The sequence below is a fragment of the Apium graveolens genome, chromosome 6 (genome assembly GCF_009905375.1).
Source record: "Apium graveolens cultivar Ventura chromosome 6, ASM990537v1, whole genome shotgun sequence".
Classification (NCBI taxonomy): Eukaryota; Viridiplantae; Streptophyta; class Magnoliopsida; order Apiales; family Apiaceae; genus Apium; species Apium graveolens.
In genome coordinates, this window is record NC_133652.1 from 170,155,940 (window position 1) to 170,180,116 (window position 24,177).

Consider the following 24,177-nt stretch of genomic DNA (forward strand, 5'->3'; position numbering starts at 1 on the left):
ATGTTTCATGTTTAGTTTTTAGATCTTAACAAACAGGAAATATCAGTACTTACTGGAATCAGTACTTACTGGAAGTCAAAACTTAAGGATATCAGGACATAGATTATCAGAAGATGGATATCAGAACTTAAGTACTGGAGGATTAACAGTTAAGGAAGGAAGCTGATTTACAGGAAAGAAGATCGAGACTAATACAAAAAGAAGATATGCATGGAAAGAGTTAGAGGACTTAAAGAATTGTATAAGATATTTGATTGATATATTTTAGGAGACAAAATTATATTCCATATCAATTAGAAGTTATCTTGTAACTGTGTACTATATAAACACAGACATAGGTTTATGTGTTATCATTATCGAGAAGATCATACATTGTAACCTAGCAGCTCTCGTGATATTTGTTCATCACTGAGAGAGAACAGTTCCATTATAACAGAGTTTATTATATCGAATATATTTGTTTACTGTTACTTGTGTTCGAAATCGATTTGATTGTATTCTACACTATATTCAACCCCCTTCTACAGTGTTGTGTGACCTAACAATTACAAAGCTATCAATACCTTGGTGAAAAAGGAGTTAGTGAGAGACATGTCTGGATTTTGCTCAATATGAAGTTTGTGAGGCTTGTCAAAAAGGCAAAATGAAAAGGTTTAGTCACAAAAGCAAAGCTGTGAATTTCATAAATGCACATTTGCAACTTATTCACATGGATCTATTTGGACCAGTTAATGTCTTATTAATTTCAAGGAAGAAATATGCATTTGTGATGGTGGATGACTACTCAAAGTACACATGGGTAGAGATTATGTATTTAAAGGATGAAACTCCACACATCATTATTGAATACATCAAGAAAATTGAGAAGCAGGCTGAAGATCATAATTGTGTAAAAAGATTGAGGAGTGACAATGGCATAGAATTCAGAAATGCAATCTTGTCTAAATTTTACAAATACAAGGGTATTATTCAGGAGTTTTCAGAAGCTAGAACACCTCAGCAAAATGGGGTAGTTGAAAGGAAGAATAGAACTTTGGTTGAGGCTAATAGAACAATGCTGCAAGATTCCAATTTGCCAACAAGTTTTTGGGAAGAAACTGTCAGCATGCTACTTTCAAAACAGATATCTCATCAACAAAAATCTTGGAAAATCATCCTACTCAACCTTATCAAAAAGGAAGCCTACTGTGAAGCATCTTCATGTGTTTGGAAGCAAGTGTTATGTTCTAAAAGACAACTCTGAATATGTGGGAATATTTGCTCTAAAGTTTTTGAAGCAATTTTTCTGGGATATTCATTGGAAAGAACTGCCTACAGAGTTTATGTGCTTGAACAAAAGAAGATTATGGAAAGCACAAATGTGACTTTTTATGATGATAAGTGTCCAGACTTGGAATGCCTTGATGAAAATGAAGCTGAAGCCCTTAACTTTGAAATTCTTAACATTGATTGTGATTCTGAAGATGAAGCTGAAATCAACACAAGCAACAAAATGAATGTAGAGTCAGCTGAGCAAGTGAATCATGAGAATGGAAGTTCATCTCACACACCTGAATTTAGTAGCACAAACTCAGGGGGAGAAAGAGGAGAAAGTTCTGCAAGTCATGCCAATGATGAAAAATGCATAAAATTCAAGTCAACAAACTCACACCAGAAAATGGGATATGAATCACACAAAAGAGGTAATTATTGGTGATCCTAATGCTGGAGTGAGGACTAGAAGTGCAACTTCTAATGAATGTCTACATGCATGCTTTCTTTCATAAATTAAGCCTAAGAAAAGAAAACCGAGGAGGCTCTACTTGATCCTGACTGGATATCTGCTATGCAAGAAGAGCTAAATCAGTTTGAAAGAAACAAGGTTTGATGGTTGGTTCCTACATCAAAGAATAAAAGTATAATTGGAACAAAGTGGGTTTACAAGAACAAAATGGATGAAAATGGAATTGTAACAAGAAACAATGCAAGGTTGGTTGTAGAAGGCTACTCATAGGAAGAAGGAATTGATTATGATGAAAATTTTTCTCCAGTTGCAAGACTTGAAGCAATAAGGATCTTTCTTGCATTTACTGCACACTCAAGCTTTAAAGTGTATCAAATGGATATAAAGAGTACATTCCTAAATAGTGAGTTGGAAGAAGAGGTTTATGTGCAACAACCACCTGGCTTTGAAGATCCAGAATTTCCAGATTTTGTCTACCAACTTCTATGAGCATCTATCACGATTTGAGCAGACAATACCTTGTCAAGGTGCTTTTGTTTGATTTGTTCATATGGTTTGTCTATCAACATGAAAGGATCTCTTAGAGTGACTTCTACTCCTGTTTGTATTTTCTCTTCATCAGAACCTAATCCAGCTTTATCTCTAGGTTGCTTGGATCTCAACCCAAATGTTACAAGTTGATTCATCAAGAGATTGGATTTTGGTTCAATTGGAGTAGCTTTCTTCCATAACAACTTCTTCTTATCAGCAATTGTCATCTTTTCCAAATTAACTTGATCAGAATTTGCTGTTTCTTCTGTAGCTTGCTGTTCTTCATTCTGAACAACTTGAGCAGTGTCAGAGGTTGTTTTAGATTCTTCAATTATCTTTCTTTTCTTCAGAATTTGAACAGTTTCATCTTCTATCAAATCATCATCATGCATTGTAGTTTGATAGACTGGAATGGAAGAACTTATCTTTTTCTCAATCTTTAAAGGTTTACCAACCTTTTCTTCTCCTTTTGATTTAGGATCAATCTCAGTTTGTGATCTAATCTTGGACTTTGAAGTCTCAGAATTTGACTTTTCCCTAATCACAATGCCTTTTTCCTTAGGCCTTGGAGGTTTCTTTGCATCAGAAACTTTAGACTTAAGATTTGTCTTCTCAGCAGCAAATCTAGCTTCTTCCTCCCTGAGAGTTTCCAAATCCATTCCTGGATTTTGTTTCAGAAATAATCTTCTAGCTATCTCCTCATCAAGTGTCTGAATTTTAGGATTTTGTAATAAACAGTAGTCTGCTTCCCCTTTAGCTTCAGAGTTTGTAAAAACTTCTGAGAGTCTTTAGATCCTGACTGAATCAGAATATCAGAACTTAACATCAGACTTTGTTTATCAGAACTTGACTTCAGTCTTTTAGCATTCACAGCATCAGAACTTGACTTGTTCTATGTAGAAGATTTTCCTTGAACTTTTCCTTGACCTCTACTCTTATCAGAGTTTCCCTGGTCATCACTTTTATCATCCTTTTTCTTCAGTATTTCAGTAGGTGAGCATTTGGACTTAACTACCTTCTCCCCCTTTTTGGCATCATCAGGAAGTAAGAGAGAAAGAAGAAGTTTAACTAAAGATTGGATTTCTTCCAATTGAGCTTTCTGAGAAACTTGGTTAGCCAGGACCTCATCAATTTGGGCATGTTGCTTCTATTGAATCTTCTCAATGGTTTCAATTTTCTCAAGAGTAGGTCTGATATATCTGTTCTTGGCAAGCTTAAGCTGTAGATCTAGCTTATCAGCATGTTCCTTTAGTGTATCAACCTTCTCAAAAGTAGAAGAATGTAGACCTTGAAGATGTTTGGTAGATAGAGCAGTGATCTTGAGTTGTGTCTTTAAATCAGCATTTGTGAGCAATTCATCAGCTTTAGCAATATGCTCTATCAGAATGTTAGAACTTGGAATGAAATCAGTGTCATTCCACTTCTTGGTCCACTCCACACCTCTGTGAGTATCCTCCCAAGGAATAGGTGCTTCCTTTACAATAAATTTCTTCACCAATTCTTCCTTTCCTAGTATAGGAACTGGAGTCTCAGCAAAAACACTGTCTTCAGAACTTGAGGAAGACTCATTATGTTCTGACAACACAACAGTGTGTGAAGTAACTGGAGATTCAGGATCAGCTTCATTTAAATTCTGAACATCAGAATTTATATCCAGAGCTGGTATGGTTGATGTAGATGGTATCTCAGCATTTAAAATTGGAAATTGAGTTGGAAATTGCTGAGCTTCTGTAGATGGAGCTTCCAGATAAAGAACATTTGTTATATTCAAATTATGAATATCTATTTCATAATTTTCAGTGTGTTCTTCAGCATCATCTGTAGATTTAATAGGTGAGACAGGAGGGGTTACAACTGTATCAGTAGCAGTTTCTTTGGCTTGAGCTGGAAGGGCTTCAATGATAATCGGTTCTTGTGAGATCAGAGATTCCTGATCCCCTTTCTCAGCTTCTTCAGTATCTTTTGATGGAGCCTTAGCCAAATACCTCCTAGCCTTCATTTTCTTCAATCTCCTTGCCGATGAAGGAGTTGTTTTAGCAGCTTCAGAACTTACAGATTTCTTCTTCAAAGTATCAGAACTTTGAGCTGCAGTTTCTTTCTAAGAAGTAACATTCTCAGCTTCAACTATCACAGGTTCTGATGCATGAACCCGTGCTTCAACTGTTTCCTCTTTATCAATAAAATTTATTATTGACCATAATTGTAATCAAAACATTCATCAAAGGATAAAGTTAAAAATAGATTAAGTATAACAAATTGCAATTAAAACATGCACAGTCACATAATTTGAGAAACAAAGACTAAATCTTGCAATTAAAGGAAATTTCATTAATATATCAAATGAGTACATTTCATGAAATTTATCGATTACATGCAAAAATTACAAGATAGTCCTATTCTAAGATGCCTAACATCAACAACCTTAGTCCTAGTCTAAGAAAAACTATCGACTAGTTCCTTCTGCTGCTGACAAAGAGCACTGCAAGATGGATGATCCGTTCTTGCTGAGGGAAAGCCTCTCTCCTTTCTTCTTCCAATCAATCAAGATGGAGGTGGTAGTCTATCAAAAAGAACAAGAGGTTTGTGTGAACCTCTTGTGGAACAGAGTTCTAGAGCTCTTCAGGAATGGCGGTGACATGCCACTCCTGTTGCTAGTCATAACAACTCAACTCTATATTGAAAGTTTCATAGTTCATGAACAAGTTGAAATGAATCATTTTTGTTTATGAAGAAGAAAAATGATGAGAATTAAAAGAGAGAGTGAGTTTGTGAGAAAATGGAAGATAATTTGGTTGGGATGAATAGTCGGTTTAAATAGCCAATGGAATACCAAGAGACGCGAGGACTGTTTAATGATTAAGAATAAAAAATAATGATGCCTCGTCTCCCTAGACCGATGTGTAATAATAACAGTCAGTAAAAAGTTAAAGCAAGAGTTAATGAGCACGTAAAATAAACAATAATTACTGTGCACATGCAGTTTTTCAAGACCAACACGTTTATCACTAACCTATAATGATTATGACTGTTTTTATCTTACCCAAATATATTCTGATTTAAATATGATTGTTTCAGTTTTTACCATAAATAAGTCAAGTAAAGAATAATGCCACATAAGCATCAAGGATTCCATCAGGATTTAATATCAGAACTTAACTTATATCAGATTTTAACAGTCATCAGAATATGGCTTTTAAACTCAAAAAGTGAATATCTTTTTCTGTGATTCTTCATACAAAATACTGACTTGTTTTCTTCAGAGTTTGATCATCAGAACTTCCATCAGAACTTGTCCTCAGAATTTATGCAAATGACACTTAACTGTTTGTCAAAAATAACTTAATCACCACAGTAATTTTCATCATTCATATGGAGTGATAGTGTGTACATTCAGCAATATATCAGATAAAGATTAAAGTCTGATAAACTTTAGTACATCTTAGAAATAAGGCATTACTCAGAAAAGTGCTTAAAATCTGTCATCAATCATGAAGTCTACTATAGAATAAATTTATGCAAGAGTCCACCTCAACTGTTTGTGCTCATTTTATGCATCTTTTGAAATTCCTTTTTACAGTGGCTTCTCAGTGTAAGTGAGTCACGACTGCTTATCAGAATTTATGTTGTTGTCATAGTATTTCTCTAGTAATCAGAGAATGTGAAAAGTCACCAAGAAAATTTATTTGCTTTTCTAATGCATATTACTTAATACCAGCAATGCACTTAGGTTTCCCTTCCACATATTTACTCTAGATCTCAAAGGAGTATCTGACTTTTATTTTCTTTTCTTTTTTTCTTTTGATAAGTGAGGCTTATCAGCATTTAGTTCATTCTTAAGATTTACTGACATCAGAATCTAATAGATAAGAAGTAAGAATCTAGTTTTTTTTTATTGACTAAGCTCAAAATGAGAATTTGCTTGTGTTAATGAGTTTCCACATAAACAACTAATTCAAACATGGGATATCTAGTATGTTAAAAACTACTAGGTCAGCATCTAGCACAATTATCCTCATTGGATTGAATAGTCACAGAACATTCAAAACACTATCAGAGTTTAAAGATCCATATCAACTAACTTCAGTATTTAATGAATTTCACTTAAAGAACAGATTTCATGAAGATCAGACAATCTTTAAACACTGATCATAAAGTCTGATGCATGAGAACAAAAACTAAGCAGATTTAGAGAAAGAACCTGAAACCATTCCAAGTTGATTTACCATTCTTGTAAAAGTAGCTTCACATAATGGTTTTGTGAAGATATCTGCTAGTTGTTGATCTATTGGAACAAAATGCAGTTCCACTGTACCTTCCATCACATATTCCCTTATGAAATGGTACATAATGTTGATGTGCTTTGTCATTGAGTGTTGAACTGGATTACCTGTCGTAGCAATAGCACTTTGATTATCACAGTAAATAGGGATTTTAGAAAATTCTAACCCATAATCCAGTAATTGATTCTTCATCCAAAGAATCTGTGCACAACAGCTTCCTGCAGCAATATATTTTACTTATGCAGTTGATGTGGAAATTGACTTCCGTTTCTTGCTAAACCAAGAAACCAATCTGCCTCCAAGAAATTGGCAGCTTCCAATAGTGCTTTTCATGTCTATTTTGCATCCTGCAAAATCTGCATTTGAGTAACCTATTAGCTTAAAATCTGATTCTCTAGGATACCACAATCCCAGATCAGTTTTACCCTTAAGGTACTTGAAAATTCTTTTCACAGCTATTAAGTGAGGTTCTCTTGGATCATCCTGAAATCTTGCACAAAGACGGGTAGCATACGTGATATCAGGTCTACTTGCAGTTAATAGAGTAAAGAACCAATCATACCTCTGTAGTTAATAATATCTACTGGTGAGCCAGTATCTTTATCTAACTTGGTTGTAGTGACCATGGGAGTGGATGCTGTTGAACAATCTTGCATTCCAAACTTCTTCAGTAAATTTCTGGTGTACTTGGATTGACAGATAAAAGTACCTTCTTCATTTTGCTTGACTTGAAGGCCCGGAAAATAACTAAGTTCTCCCATCATACTTATTTGATATCTTGACTGCATTAGCTTTGCAAACCTCTCACAGAGTTTGGCATTTGTAGAACCAAATATGATATCATCAACATATATCTGTACCAAAAGTAATTCCTTTCCATGGTTGAGGTAGAACAGTGTTTTATCAATTGTACCTCTATGAAATCCACTTTCCAGAAGAAATTGAGCTAAAGTCTCATACCATGCTCTAGGAGCTTGCATAAGGCCATAAAGTGCTTTATCAAGCCTGTAGACCTGATGTGGAAATTTTGAATCTACAAAGCCTGGAGGTTGTTCAACATAAACCTCTTCTTCCAATTCTCCATTAAGAAAAGCACTTTTCACATCCATTTGAAAGACTTTAAGCTTTTTGTGAGCAGCATAAGCCAAACAGATCCTTATGGCTACTAATCTCGCAACTGGTGCAAATATTTCATCATAATCAATACCCTCATGTTGAGAGTAGCCTTTAGCAACCAGCCTTACTTTATTCCTTGTAATTATTCCATCACTATCAGTTTTGTTTCTGAACACCCATTTTGTGCCAACAACTGATCTGTTCTTTGGTCTTGGCACTAGGGCCTAGACTTTATTTCTTTCAAATTCATTTAACTCTTCCTGCATTGTTTGCACCCAATCAGCATCTTGAAGAGCTTGTTCCACTTTCTTTGGTTCAGTCTGAGATAGAAAAGAATGATAGAGACATTCATTTGATGTTGCAGTTCTAGTTCTGACACCTGCTTCAGGATCTCCAATAATTAAGTCAGGTGTATGTGATTTGGTCCACTTCCTTGCAGATTGAAGTTGACTTCTAGAATTGGATCCTCCCCCATGATCCATGTTGTCTCCATCAGCATTTTCTGATGCTCCCCCTATAGTTATGCTCTATGAGACTTCAGAATTTGACTTGGATCCTTCAGGATTTGAAGTATCAGAGCTTCCAGAATTATCAGAATTTGGCTCATCAGAACTAGATAAATCAAAGTTTGAAGAGCCAGTGTCAGGTTCTGATGCTTCTTGAGAGTCTTGAGATGTGGTAGGTTCTTTAGCTTGCTCCCCCTGGACAGGTGCATTTTCTTTTGGAGTTGTTACCACAGATTCAATGGCATCAATACTTACAGGTTCAAAGTTTAAGTCATCAGAATTTACAGAATCAGAATTTAAGTCTTCATTTTTAAATCTCAGCTGATCGTGATCATTGAAATCTTCAAGTCCAGTAATCTTCTTGTCATCAAAAGATACATTGATAGATTCCATGACAACTCTTATTCTTAAATTGTAGACTCTGAAGGCTTTTGTGGAAAGTGGATATTCAACAAAAATTCCTTCATCAGCTTTTAGATCAAATTTTGATAGCTGTTCAGGATGAGTCTTAAGAACAAAACACTTGCAACCAAATACATGAAAGTATTTCATATTTGGCTTCTTTTTCTTCACATCTCATATGGTGTTTTTCCATGCTTGTTTATGATTGTTGCATTCTATGTAAAACAAGCAGTCTGCAAAACTTCAGCCCAAAAGTAGGTTGGCAGCTTTGTTTCATCAAGCATAGTTCGTGCAGCTTCAATGAGAGTCCTGTTCTTTCTTTCTACAACTCCATTTTGCTGTGGAGTTCGAGGTGCAGAAAATTCATGTTTGATTCCATGCTCTTTGCAGAACTCTTCCATGATTGAATTCTTGAACTCAGTGCCATTATCACTTCTTATAATTTTAACAGAATCTTTGACCAACTTGTTCAGTTGTCTGACATGATCAGTTAGAGTAAATGCAGTTTCATTCTTCTTGTGCAAGAAGTACACCCAGGTGTACCTTATGAACTCATCCACTATAACCGTAGCATATTTCTTCTTTACAATAGACATGACATTAACTGGACCAAATAGATCAACATGCAGTAGGTGATAAGGCTCAAAAATTAATGACTCAGTTTTGCTCTTGAAAGAAGATTTTCTTTGTTTTGCCTTTTGACATGAATCACAAAGGCCATCAGGAGCAAATACTGATTTTAGCAATCCTCTCACAAGATCTTTCTTTACAAGCTCATTTATGTTGTTGAAGTTTAAATAAGAGAGTCTTTTGTGCCAATTCCAACTTTCTTCAATTGATGCTCTACTCATCAGACAGATTGCAGAACCATCAGAACTTGTTGAAAGTCTAGCTTCATAGATGTTACCATGCCTGTAACCTTTCAGAACCACTTTGTCTGTAGAATTGCTTACAACTTCACAGTGTTCTTCAAAGAAATCTACATGATAACCTCTATCACAGATTTAACTCACACTCAGCAGATTGTATTTAAGTCCTGAGACAAGAGTTACTATTTCAATGATGACATTCCCAAGATTAATATTGCCATATCCCAGAGTTTTTCCCATGTCGCCATCTCTATAAGAAACTTCTGGGCCAGCTTTCTCCACAAAGTTTGAGAGCAGGGCTTTATTTCCAGTCATATGTCCTGAACATCCACTATCCAGTACTAGGATGTTTCTCCTGTTGCCCTGCAATCACAAAGACCACTAATGGTTAGTTTTAAGGACCCAGACTTGCTTGGATCCTTTGGCCTTTTTAAGTTTGTTAGCATTTGTAGCGGATTTAATATCAGAGTTTATGCTAACATGCTGTTTATCAGAACTTATATCAGACTTTGCATCAGTTTTTACACTAGAAGGAATTAAAGCAACTTTCTTCAAAGAAGGTTTTATTTGATAACAATCATAGTATAAACTATGATATTCCTTACAAGTATAAATGGAATGCCATAAACTTCCACAATGAAAACAAGGATTTTGTGGCTTAAACCTAACATACTGACTCTTAACTCCTGACTTAGGAGGTAAAGAGTTTATATTCTTATTCTTCCTGCAAAAAGAAGCAAGATGGTTAGAGTTTCCACAATTATAATATTTCTTTCTAGGAGCATTAGGAACAGGCATATAGTTATTGCTTTTATTCACACCTTCATTTCCATTCCTATTTTTCCTAGCTGCCTTAACCTTGTTGACATTCCTTATTTCTTTCAGCTTATGCTTAAGCTGCTTCTTTGTCATTAAGCCTATGTTTACTTCAGCTGGTTTATCGTGTTCTAATTTGTCAGAATTTGACTTCTCCTTAACTTCTGTCACAGAATCTTTCATCTTTTCAGAATCAGACTTTACAGTTTTAGCTACAAACTTAATAGGATTTACCTTTGGCTTAACAGTTTGTTTAACAACAATTGGCTCAATTTGTTCAGTTCCTTTTTCACTTTTATCATCTCCATAACCTAAGCCCTTTTTCCAGTTTCCACTACTTAATAAGTTCTGAGTTGTTCTGCCAGAGTTAGTCCAAGTCCTGATAATCTCTTTTTCTTTTTCTAACTCAGTTTTGAGATATTTATTCAATTTTAGCAATTCATCTCTAACATAAAAAGCATCATCTCTCTCTTTCTGAGTTTGATGGAACATAACTAACTCCTTTTCTAAATAATCATTCCTTTTCTTAAAAGCAAAATTTTCAGAAGTTAATCTTTCACATGTTAAAGTTTGATCTCTGCAGCTAATACACATGGTTTTAAGATATAATCTCAACTCATTAATATCATCAGTATGAAAGGCATAAGTTGTTTGAGGTACCTTTAATTCAGCAGTTTAAGGGTTGCCATCAGCATTTTCCATCAAGGCATAGTTCACCTCATCTACAGAATCTAAAGAGTCTGTCCAGCTTTTCTTCTCTGTGACAAGTGCCTTGCCTTTGTCACCTTTTCCTTTCTTGCAGTCAGGATAATTGTAGCATTTGACTTTTGAGTTGTGTCCTCTGTCAGACTTTGCACCTTTGCCTTACGATTTTCTGAAACCTTTCTTATTAGTACTTCCACCTTTCTTGAAAAACTTCTTTCCTCTTCTGAATTTCCTGTAGGCTATCTTTGTGATACCCTTCACCATAAGAGCACACAATTTCATCATCTCTTCATCAGCATCTACTTCAGGTAAACTTTCAGTTTCTGAATCATCATCATCAGAACTTGATGATTCTGAATCAGACTTTGTGATGAGAGCTTTTCCTTTGCCTTTCTTTGAGACAACCACTTTGGGGAGTTCCTCCTCAGCCTTAAGAGCAACTGTCCTTGACTTTCTCCCATGTCTCTTGCTCCTATGATCTATCTCAAGTTCATAAGTCTTGAGCATACCATAAATTTCATCAAGAATAGTTTCATCAAGAGCATAGTTGTCTCTTATAATAGTAGCCTTCAAATCCCAACTTTCAGGAAGAGCTAAAAGGAATTTTAGATTTGAATCTTCAAGATCATATTCCTTGTCCACCAGTGACAGATCATTCAAGAGTTTGACAAACCTGTCATATAAGTCAGTGAATGACTCATCACTTTTTGAGTCAAAGTGCTCATACTCTTGAGTGAGTATAATCCTCATGTTCTTCTTGATTGCATCAGTTCCCTGGCATCTTGTCTCCAAAGCATCCCATATCTCCTTTGCAGTCTTGCAGTGAATTACCCTGTTTGACATGACATTATCAATGGCACTATATAGCAAATGCCTTACCTTTGCATCCTTGGAAACGGATGAGATATCTTCAGCTGTGTACTCACTTTTCTCCTTTGGTATGGTCTTTGCTGGCTGATCTACAACTACAACAGAGAGCTTGGTTGGCTTATGCGTTCCTTCATTAATTCTGTCGAGGTATTCTGTATCTATAGCTTCCAGAAACATAGCCATCTTCACTTTCCATATGGGGTACTGATAAGTGGATTTTATATCCACTTGGAACGCTTTATTACAAGCTTAAATGGGTGTTTTGGACTCAAGTTGTTGGTATTTTGATGTGTTTTTGTGTTATTGCATTTCATGTATCAGTTATATGAAGGAAAGTGCTTTTAAAGGAAATATGATAAAAAGTGATCAGAATTGGAAGCCAAGGCCATTGTCAAGTTATAGAGAATCTCGTTAGCTTCGCGTGGCCAAAACAAGATTCATCAGAAATTTTCCCAGTCAGTAACTGAGCGCCCGCTCAGCAGAGCTGAGTGGCCGCTCAGGAGAGCTGAGCGGCTGGTCGCTGATTTCGCTGAAAAAGCCTTTTTTGAGTGGAATTTGACGATTTTAAGGGTCCATGCCCACTATGGGCGTATATATACTTAAAAAAAGGGTTTTCGTCATTCGGGAAGATTGGGATACCAAGGAGAAGACCTAGAAGCACATAACAACTCTGAAAAAGAAGATCTTGTTTTCAACTTATGATTCTTTGACTTAGTTGTAACTTTGGATGCTCGTTTTCGTTCTTGTTGAACCTAGATCTCGTTTATTCGTACTTTAATTATTATTCAGTTTATTAAGAACTTGTTTTATACCATGCTTTCATTGGAACCCATGGTGACGATGAGTTCAATTATGGGCCAATTGTTGTCATGGGGTTCTAGCGGATTTACTTATGGATTTCAATAGTTAATTTGGTTTGATATCTTGATGTATGGTGATTGATTGATATTCTAGTATTGGTTGTGCTTATTCGTCTTATGTGCGTAGCTAACATATAAGATAGCGTGTTAATCTCTATTGAAGCGACAGTGAATATAGAGGTTTAGAACTTGCCATGCTAGCATAGGTTCATGTATGTGTATGCATGATTCGTAGGTAACTCTAACCGTTTTACTTTCCATATGTAATCAAGATAGATAACTTGTTCTTAAACCGTTATGTTGTCAAATTCTATAGATATATAGGGTCTCAATATAATTGGTGCCTATTCAACTTCTATCTCTTTTATGGATGTTTGGTAGAATGGTACTCGTGCAACGAAAGTTGGCGTTTATCAGTTTCGTGTTATCTGATTAGTGTCATCACCATCACATGCTAAGGTTAAGAATAATAAGGCTATTGAATAAAGTATTTAATGAAGTTAGAATCCCATGTTTGTCATATATAGTAATTCAACCTCAATTCTCTTAGTTAATGTTATTTAGTTTAATCAAAACCCAATTTGTTATTTGTCTTAGCATTGAGCGATAACCATACATTGTTGCATATGTGCATAAATTGAACTTAACCTAAACCAGTCTCTGTGGGAACGAATCTGATTTATATCTTATACTACTTGCGAACGCGTATACTTGCGTGAATATTAGCGCGTATTTTCGCCCTAACAAGTTTTTGGCGTCGCTGCCGGGGACTCGGTGTTAATTTTTAGTTTATGTGCTTGTCGTCAGTGGTCGTTAAAGTTCAGTGACTCGGATTCTTTTACTTTCACGATTTATTTGTTTGTGTTTCAGGTACTCATTACTATGGGAGATCCAGCAGCACGAACGAAAGCCTTGATGGATTTTTCTCAACCCAAGATCAATGACATTCAATCTAGCATTGTCTGACCAGCTATCACAGCTAATACCTTTGAGATCAAGCCTGGCATAATTCAATGGGTGTAGAATTCAATCCAGTTTGGGGGTTCTCCAACGGAAGATCCCAATATGCACATTAGGGATTTTATTGAGATCTGCGACACCTTCAAGTTCAACGGTGTTTCTGAAGATGCTGTAAAGCTGAGACTGTTCCCATTCTCTCTGAGGGACAAGGCTAAGAGCTGGTTACACTCTCTACCATCTGGTTCGATTACTACTTGGGAAGATCTTGCTCAAAAGTTTCTCACTAAATTCTTCCCTATGGCGAAGACAGCTGCAATCAGAAATGCTATTACTCAATTTGCACAACAATCAGGAGAATCTTTATATGAAGCTTGGGAGCGCTACAAGGAGATGCTTAGGAAGTGTCCTCATCATGGAATTCCTGATTGGATGATCATCACTTATTTTTATAATGGGTTGGGAGCATAGTCCAGACCCATGCTCGATGCAGCATCAGGTGGAGCCTTATGGGCGAAGAGTTATAAGGAAGCTTATGATCTAATTGAACTGATGGCTGCTAATGAATATCAGTATCCAACCCAGAGATTGCCACAGGGCAAGGTAGCAGGAGTTCTTGAAGTGGATACAGATACGGCTATCACTGCTCAACTGAAGGCATTGTCTATGAAGATCGATTCTCTGGCTAACTATAGTGTTAAGGAGATAACCAGTGTTTGTGAGTTGTGTGCAGGTCCGCATGCGACAGAGCAATGCGCTATATCTAGTGAATCAACTCATTTTGTGAGCAACTTTTAGAGATCGCAGCAACCAATTCCAGACACTTATCATCCTGACAACTGGAATCATCCTAACTTCAGTTGGAGCAATAATCAGAATGCGATGCAACAGCCGTTCCAACATTTTGGAAATAAGATATTCAACCCTCCTGGTTTTCAGCAACAACTCGCACCAAGACAAAAACTCCAACTTCAAACTCATACAGGTGCAGGTCAATATTCGAATGAAAAATCTGAATTGGAGGAGTTGAGGCTTATGTGCAAAACTCAAGCTCTTATTTGTGAAAGCCATGTTGTTTCTACCAAGACTCTGGAGAACCATATAGGGAAAATTGCTAACGCCTTATTGAATCGACCACCAAGAACGCTTCCTAGTGATACGAAAACAAATCCAGGCAAGAGGGAAGTTGAAGAACAGGTGAATGCCATCACCTCAAGGTCTGGAAAGGTCGCAAGCCCCCAAATTCAGCAAGACGAAGAGCCTGAAAAATCTCAAGTTTCAGAACATGCAGTTGTGGCTGAAGAAGAAGTGCAGAAGGAAGCAGAGGTGGAATCAAGGAAGACTACTGTGGAACACACTTCTCCTGAGGGTAATACAGGGGAGAAACAGATCTATCCTCCACCTCCTTTTCCTAAGAGACTGCAGAAGAAAAAGCCAGATAAGCAGTTTGAGAAGTTTTTGGAGGTGTTCAAGAAACTTCATATCAACATACCTTTCGCTGATGCTCTTGAACAGATGCCTAGCTATGCGAGGTTTACGAAAGATATTCTCTCTCAGAAAGTGAAGCTCGATGACTTAGAGACAGTTGCTCTAACGGAGGAATGCAGTGCTATGCTGTAACAGAAGTTGCCTCCGAAGCTTAAAGATCCTGGAAGCTTCACTATTCCTTGCACTATCGGAAACTTGTCGTTCGACAAGTGTTTATGTGATTTAGGAGCTAGCATCAATCGGATGCCCTTATCTATCTTCAAGAAGCTTGGTCTGCCTGATCTGAAACCAACATACATGTCGTTGCAACTAGCTGACCATTCCATCGCTTATCCACGAGGTATAGTGGAGGATGTCTTGGTCAAGGTGGATAAACTCATCTTTCCTGCTGACTTTGTAATTCTCGATTTCGAGGAAGATAAGAAGATTCCCATTATCTTGGGAAGACCATTCTTGGCTACAGGCCGAACTATGATCGATGTACAAAAAGGAGAGCTTTCGATGAAGTTTTACGATCAAAAGGTCACTTTTTATGTGTTCAAGGAAATAAAGTTACCCACAGCTAAAGAGGAGTGCTTTAAAGTAGAGAAAATTCAGGTTTTGAATGCACCTCCGTGGAAGAGGAAGTTGGATTTGCCATTCGATTCTCTTGGGTTAGCAGAGCAAAAAATTTCTCAGGAGCGTTTTGAACCATTTATTCAAGAAGCTCCCACACTTGAGCTCAACCCTCTACCAGATCACTTGAGTTATTCATTCTTAGGTGCACCCCATGATAAGGGGTTGGGATATATTTTTGATGATGTAGGGAGTGGCTGGACGGATCTTCCAGTGCCTACAGAGGGTTTTTCTTATGCGCCACAGACAGTTGATAGGACTGGTGTTGGGGATGCGCAGTATAGAAGATTGACTAGGTGTATGGAGGCCATGCACGACATTCACCTTCATTTTGCTGCAGATTTGACACATACTTTCAGTACTGTTGTTCGAGACACTAGTGGCGAGGTTGATTGGCCACCTGATACTCCACCCGACGAGGGTGATTCTGTTAGGGCGAAATCACGCACTAATATTCACGCAAGTATACGCGTTTGCAAGTAATATAGAATACTTTCTGGTTCGTTCCCTCAGAGACTCAGACTAAGTTATTGTCTAATTTAACTCACTCACCAATGTATGATTACTTCTCAATGTTAAGATAGTAACACTTAAAATTGTTGATTAAATATTAACTATAATTAACTACTTAATTAACCACTTAACTAACACTGCAATTTATCAATAATAAAACACTCATGAGATCACAACTTCATTATTACTTCCTTCTATAGCCATAGTTATTACCTTTAGCATGTGATAGTGATGATATTAATCGAATAACACAAAACTGATAAAAGCCAACTTTCATTGTACTAATACCATTCTACCAAACATCCACAATTAAGATAGAAATTGAATAGTCATCAATTATGTTGAGTTCCTATATGTCTACAGAAATTGACAACACAACGATTTAAGCACAAGTTATTCCTTTTGATTACATAGGGCAAATAAAACTGTTAGAGTTACCCACTAATCATGCACAACGTACATGAACCTATGCTAGCATGGCAAGTTCTAAATCTCAAGATCCACTGTCGCTTCACAAGAGATTAACACCCTATCTTATATGTTCGCGACGCACATAAGACGAATACGCACAACCAATACTAGATATCATGCAATCATCACACACTAAAGTATTAAACAATTAACTAAAGAATTCCATAATAAATCCGTTGCAACCCCATGATCACGATTAGCCCATAATAGAACTTATCGCCATCATGGGTTCATATGAAATCATGATAAACGAACACAAGAAAATAACAACTAAACTAATTATATTAAAACAGAGTACGTCACAAGAGTAAATAAGTCAAAGCAAGAAAACTAGCATCCAACGTTACAACGAAACAAGAATCACAAGAATATATGCTTCCTCTTCGTTGTTGTGTGCTAAATCGGTCTTCTTCCTTATCTCCTTCGCTTCTTGCAAAACACAATCTAAAACATAATCCCCTCTTAATACTCTTTGAAAAACGTCTCAAATCTACTTATATAATAGTCCCATAAAACTCAGATTACATAGAAGTTGGAAGCCAAACAGAAGTAGAAGTCTAAAATAATATATTATTTTCCCCGACCCTGCGCGGCCGCTCAGCATTTCTGCGCGGGCGCGCAAGGCTGCTGCGCGGCCGCTCAGCATTGCTGCGCGGGCGCGCAGGACCCTACTGGAAAATTTCCAGGTTTGCTCCGTTTCTTCGCCGTAATCTGCCCGTTCTTTTCCTCTCGCAATGGTGAACACATGCCAAGGCTTATTCTTGATGATTCCTCCTCCGAAATGCAACTAATACCCTGAAATGCATAAACACTAGAAAAACGCATCAAATACACAAAATACTTGATTTCAAGACACCAATTTAAGCCATTTTAAGACGTTCTAAGTGGTATAAAATGCCACTTATCACACCCCCAAACTTAAATCGATGCTTGTCCTCAAGCGTCACAGACTCAAAAACAAATAAAAATATGCATGAATGCAATCTATATGAAAATGCAATGATCCCCCTTACTACAATTTACCAACCAAATTGTCACGTCTCAACGAATGCAGTTAGACACTAAAGATCAAGAAACTCATGCAAACGGACATACCGCCAGAAACGTGGTGTGTGCAAATGCTTAACAGATATGCTTCGGAACTAGACCAATTACTATGACTAGACTTTCCTCAAGGCAATCCTACGATTATACAAAGAATAAAAATTCTAGGCACAAAGTGATATACAACACTACAAGAACTTTAGAGCTTACTACGGAATCGTGCTTTTTATTTACAATGCAAATGCTTATTTGACCGTGCAGTGAGTGAGGTCCACAAAAGACTTATACAATGATATCCATGTAACGAGCGTTAGGTTAGCGGATCCCAGACTCTAAAAGCCTTAGGTCACTAGGCACAAAGTCCCCTAAGAACTTAATAACTCGAATACCAAAGAGCCCACTCTTGATCAATTATGCAAATTTTTTTTTTTTTTTAACTCTGAGCAAGTGCGTTTCGCTCCATCTTGCTCAACCCTAGACTACTCGCATAACATGCGAGCCGGCTACTAGCCATTTGACGCCTAGCCACAACTAGCAACAAATTCCATTTTTACTCCATTTTTTTTTCTTTTTCATGCCTTTACCACTAAGAACCTATTATCAAATTCTAAGCATAATAAATAGATTATCCTTGAAAATAATCAGATCATAACAACAATCTAGTCCTTCAGCATTCTCTAAGACTTAGTGACAATACAAGTGCTTCTAGCATGCATATCAACCTACACAACTTAATATCACTTTAATGCTATCACTACACTCGCATCAATATCACAATTCAGTCGATAAATCATTGCAAAAGGGATCATGGTATATGCATGAGCTATATGATATGACAACAAATAAAGCTATATAAAAAAAACTATATGGCAAAAATTATGCAACTATATGAACTAACTATCATGAATATGCAACTATATGACACACACAAAATATTCCTTAACTACCACCCCCAAACTTAAAATCTTCACTGTCCCCAGTGAAGGTAGTAGAAAGGAACACAGGGTATACCTACTCGGAGTCATCATCATCATCACCCTCAGTGGGTGGAGTATCAGGCGGCGGGTATGCAGAGTCCTCACCAAAAACTGGCCACTGGATATCAGCTCCAAGGCCTCGAAAAGCAGTCCCTAACGCAAGGGTGAGCTCCTGAGCAAACCTGCTCTGCGTCTCATACATGACATCCATCCGCCGTGAAAGCCTCCTATACTGGGCATCACCCATCCCAGCACCCTCCTGAGCTCTCGAAGAACTAGCCTCACCACGCCCTGGCCTGGCCATAGTAGCACCTCGTGCTGGACGCCCTCCTGGAAGATGATAACCCAGCCCATGCTCCTCAGGCTCACCACCGGTCCACTCCTGCATCCCATTCAGAGTGCCAGAATCTATAGGAGCTGCTGGCAACTGCAACTGCTCATGAGCCGGCCAGTTCACTCCTACTGCACGGCATAGCTTTGTAACCGTGGATGCATAAGGGATGTTCATATGCTTTGCTCCCCTCAAAAACTTCAGAATTCCTTGGTAGATAAACTCACCAAGGTCCACATAGTATTCCTCATTCAGAATTCCCCACAACAACTGTGCTCTCTCAACTGTGACCTCGTGTGCATGTGAAGAAGGCAAAATATTAGCACATATAAATGCGTTCCATGCACGGGCATACCTGTTCATGGCGATCGCCGAAAAGTGACGATACTCATTATTGGCTGGACTGCGGTTCCAAACTGTGCCCGGTCGACAGAGAGTCGCACAAATCAAATCCAAGTCAAAATCCTCAGAAGTCTTTTCATTCCAGTTCTCCTCCTCGGGCTTCCTCTCTCGCTGTCCAATCACTCAGCGAATCGCCGCAGGATGATAATCAACCGTCAGCCCCCGAACTACAGAAAACCCATTCTTTTCAGCCTTCGCGTTCGCGTAGAACTCGCGAACAACACTCATCGGTACTGCTTCGGGTGACTCATAAAAAGCTATCCACCCCTTCTCTGCAATCATGGGCAACAACTCACCATCCCTCCCTGATGGTAAAAACCCCCTCTCCTTCAGAATCGGCTTCCCCAACAGCCTAGTGTACTCCTCCTCCACGGCTCTGTCAGTTAACCGAGGCCTCGCAGCAGTACCCCTTGATGAATCAGCAGTAGGAACTGTGCTGCTGCTGTCAATAGTGCGTGCTCTCTTGGGTGCCATTGATTTGTGAATAAAAGTGTGTAAGAACTTATTTTTGATGTTTATGAGAGGGTTTAAGTGTAGGAAGTTGTGGGAGATATGTAGGATAGGTGTATGTATATATAGGGTGTGGAGTAGGTTAAATTAGATTAGGAGTGGGGTTGAGGGATAAAATCATGGGGTAATGGGAAAAGAATTCGTGGGTTTATGGGCTGTAATGGGTTTTTGTGTTTTTGTTTTTTTTTTTTCTGAACTGTAAAAAAAAAATTTCTGGAACTCGACCCCTGTGCGGCCGCTCAGCATTTCTGCGCGGGCGCGCAGCAAGCTGCGCGGCCGCTCAGCATAGCTGCGCGGGCGCGCAGAGGGTCTCTGGAAAAAAAAAATTTTCAGCCCCTGTTTTCTGATTTTTTTGTGTTTTTGGATAGGTTATTAACTTCTAAGGGTTCCTGTAACAACAATTCATGGGTTGCCTCCCACGCAGCGCTTCTTTTTCGTCATTAGCTTGACGTTCCGTTCCTTTCTCACGTAGTCAACAAAATGGCACTAACCACCTCTCGGTTTGCCATGTCCCCATAGTAGTGCTTCAACCGCTGACCGTTAACCTTGAATGCTTGGTCCGAATCATTCTCAAAAATTTCCACCGCTCCATGTGGAAACACAGTTTTGACAATAAAAGGTCCAGACCACCTTGATTTCAACTTCCCAGGAAAAAGTCGGAACCGAGAGTTGAATAACAGAACTTGTTGCCCTGGCACAAACAACTTAGGATGTAGCTTCCTATCATGCCACCTTTTCACCTTTTCCTTATACATTTTGTTATTCTCGTACGCTTGAAGTCGAAATTCATCAAGTTCATTAAGCTGAAGCATTCTTTTCTTACCAGCTGCATCTAAATCCAGGTTCAATTTCTTCAATGCCCAGTAGGCCTTATGCTCAAGCTCCGCCGGTAGATGACATCCCTTACCGTACACCAACTGAAACGGTGACATCCCAAGTGGAGTTTTGTATGCTGTTCTGTAAGCCCAAACAGCTTCATCGAGCTTTAAAGACCAATCCTTCCTTGATGGACAAACAACTTTCTCTAGAATGCGCTTTATCTCTCTGTTAGACACTTCCGCTTGACCATTTGTTTGCGGATGATAGGCAGTAGCTACTCGATGATTCACATTATAACGCTGCATCATAGAAGTGAACTTACGGTTGCAAAAATGCGATCCTTCATCACTTATGATTACCCGAGGTGTTCCAAACCTTGTGAAAATTTGCTTATGAAGAAAATTTAGCACTGCCTTTGCATCATTTGTTGGTAAAGCTTTAACTTCGACCCATTTTGAGACATAATCGACTGCCAGCAAAATGTACTGATTATTGCAAGACGAGATAAAAGGCCCCATGAAATCGATTCCCCATACATCAAAGACCTCGACTTCAAGCATCACATTTAATGGCATCTCATCCTTCCTTGACAAATTTCCCACTCTTTGGCAATGATCACACCTTAAAACAAACTGATGAGCATCCTTGAACAAGGTGGGCCAGAAAAAACCTGCTTGCAAAATACGAGCTGCCGTTTTCTCACCTCCATAGTGTCCACCATAAACTGTGGAATGGTAGTCTCGTAATATCCCCTCCGTCTCACAGAACGGGATACATCTCCTGATGATCTGGTCAGCTCCCTGTCTAAACAAATATGGTTCATCCCACATATACCACTTCACCTCATGCAGAAACTTCTTCTTTTACGCGGATGTCACATTGGGAGGCATTATATTGCTGACAAGATAGTTTACAATATCTGCAAACCATGGTTCTTCCTCCTGAATTGCAAACAACTGCTCATCCGGAAAAGATTCATTGATTAACGTCCTATCTTGTGAAGTAGAATCGGGATTCTCCAACCAAGAGAGATGGTCAGCTACTTGATTCTCGGTACCTTTTCTATCTTTGATCTCTAACTCAAATTCCTGAAGTAAAAGCACCCAACGAATGAGTCTCGGCTTCGAATCCTTCTTAGAAACCAGATAGCGAATAGCTGCATGATCAGTGAATACTGTCACTTTCGTACCAAGCAGATAAGATCAAAATTTCTCAAAGCCAAAGACTGTAGCCAAAAGCTCCTTCTCAGTAGTGGTGTAGTTCAATTGGGCCCCATTTAAAGTCTTACTCGCATAGTAGACCACATGGAAGAGATTTTTCTTGCGCTGTCCCAGAACTGCACCTACCGCATAGTCACTCGCATCACACATCATCTCAAACGGTTCTGTCCAATCTGGTGCTGTAATAACTGGCGCCGTGATCAAACTCTCCTTGAGAGTCTCGAATGTTTCCAAACATTCATCATCAAATTTGAAAGGCACTACTTTCTCAAGTAAATTGCACAACAGCTTAGATATCTTTGAAAAGTCCTTGATGAATCGCCGATAAAAACCCGCATGACCGAGAAAACTACGGATTCCTTTCACTGAATTAGGTGGGGGAAGATTTTCAATGACTCTCACCTTGGCCTTGTCCACCTCCAGACCTTTGCTAGAGACCTTATGCCCAAGGATAATGCTTTCACGCACCATAAAATGACATTTCTCCCAATTAAGCACCAAATTAGTTTCCACGCATCTTTTGAGTACGGCGCGCAGATTATTCAAGCATTCATCATATGAGTGTCCAAAGACGGAGAAGTCATCCATGAACACTTCGACGTTATTTCCAATCATGTCAGAGAATATAGCCATCATACATCTCTGAAAGGTGGCCGGGGCGCCACATAACCTAAACGAAACTCTACGAAAAGCAAATGTGCCAAATGGACAAGTGAAGGTAGTCTTTTCCTGATCCTCTGGTGCAATACAAATCTGATTATACCCGGAATACCCATCCAGAAGACAAAAATACTCATGTCCCGCCAATCTGTCAAGCATTTGATCAATGAATGGGAGAGGGAAGTGATCCTTTCTTGTGGCTTTGTTCAATTTTCTATAATCCATGCATACTCTCCATCCTGTAACTGTTCGAGTAGGGATGAGCTCATTCTTTTCATTTGCGACCACAGTGATACCTCCCTTCTTAGGAACACATTGTACAGGGCTCACCCACGAGCTGTCAGAAATAGGATAAATGATGCCTGCATCTAGCCATTTCAGAATTTCTTTCTTCACCACCTCCTTCATGATTGGGTTCAGTCTTCGCTGCTGTTCCACAGTTGGCTTACTACCTTCCTCTAACAGAATTTTATGCATACAATATGAGGGACTTATCCCCTTGATGTCTGCTATAGTCCATCCTATAGCCGATTTGAATTCTCTCAAAATCCTTAAGAGCTTGTCTTCCTCACTACCTGAAAGGTCAGCTGAAATAATAACAGGTAACGTAGATGAATCACCTAAAAAGGCATACCTCAAGTGTTCAGGTAATGGTTTGAGCTCTAAGGTAGGCGCTTCCTCTATTGACGGTTTGAGCTTCCCTTCAGCGTTCTTGAGGTCAGAAGTACCAAGAGATTCAAATGGTATATCTAGCTTTCGCTTCCAGGGAGAAGCGTTCAGATATTGTAATTGCTCGTTGTTATCTTCATCATCACTGTCAAATTCCCCCACTAAGGCCTTTTCCGATGCATCAGACATTAGCATGTGATCGAGTTCCGAAGTAACCGCAGAATCAATCACATCCACTTTTAAGCACTCCTCATCTTCTGTAGGGAATTTCATTGCCTTGAATACGTTGAAGGTCACATCCTGATCTTGAACCCGCATAGTAAGTTCTCCTTTTTGCACATCTATCAAGGTACGGCCAGTTGCCAGGAAAGGCCTCCCCAAGATTATGGGAATCTTTTTATCTTCCTCAAAATCCAGAATAACAAAATCAGCAAGAAAGAAGAGCTTATCCACCTTGACGAGCACATCCTCAACTATGCCCCTTGGGTAAGTAATGGAACGGTCCGCCAATTGTAGCGACATGTATGTGGGTTTTGGATCAGGTAGGTCCAGCTTTTTAAAGATCGACAACGGCATCAGATTAATGCTTGCTCCCAAATCACAAAGGCACTTGTCAAAAGTTAGATTGCCAATGGTGCAAGGAATTGTGAAGCTTCCTGGATCTTTCAGTTTTGGTGGTAACTTTTGTTGCAGAACCGCGCTGCATTCTTCCGTGAGAGCAACGGTTTCAAGGTCATCCAGTTTCACCTTCCTTGAAAGAATAGTCTTCATAAACTTCGCTTAACTAGGCATTTGTTCCAGAGCCTCAGCGAAAGGTATATTG

At 38.5% G+C, this 24,177-nt stretch overlaps 1 non-coding gene across 1 annotated transcript; it reads right to left on the reverse strand.

Moving 5' to 3' along the window:
• Window positions 1-13,950: 13,950 nt before the first annotated feature.
• Window positions 13,951-14,057, reverse strand: LOC141669891 (small nucleolar RNA R71). Its single transcript, XR_012554137.1, has one exon. It is a non-coding gene; the product is annotated as a small nucleolar RNA R71 (small nucleolar RNA).
• Between the last annotated feature and the right edge of the window lie 10,120 nt (window positions 14,058-24,177).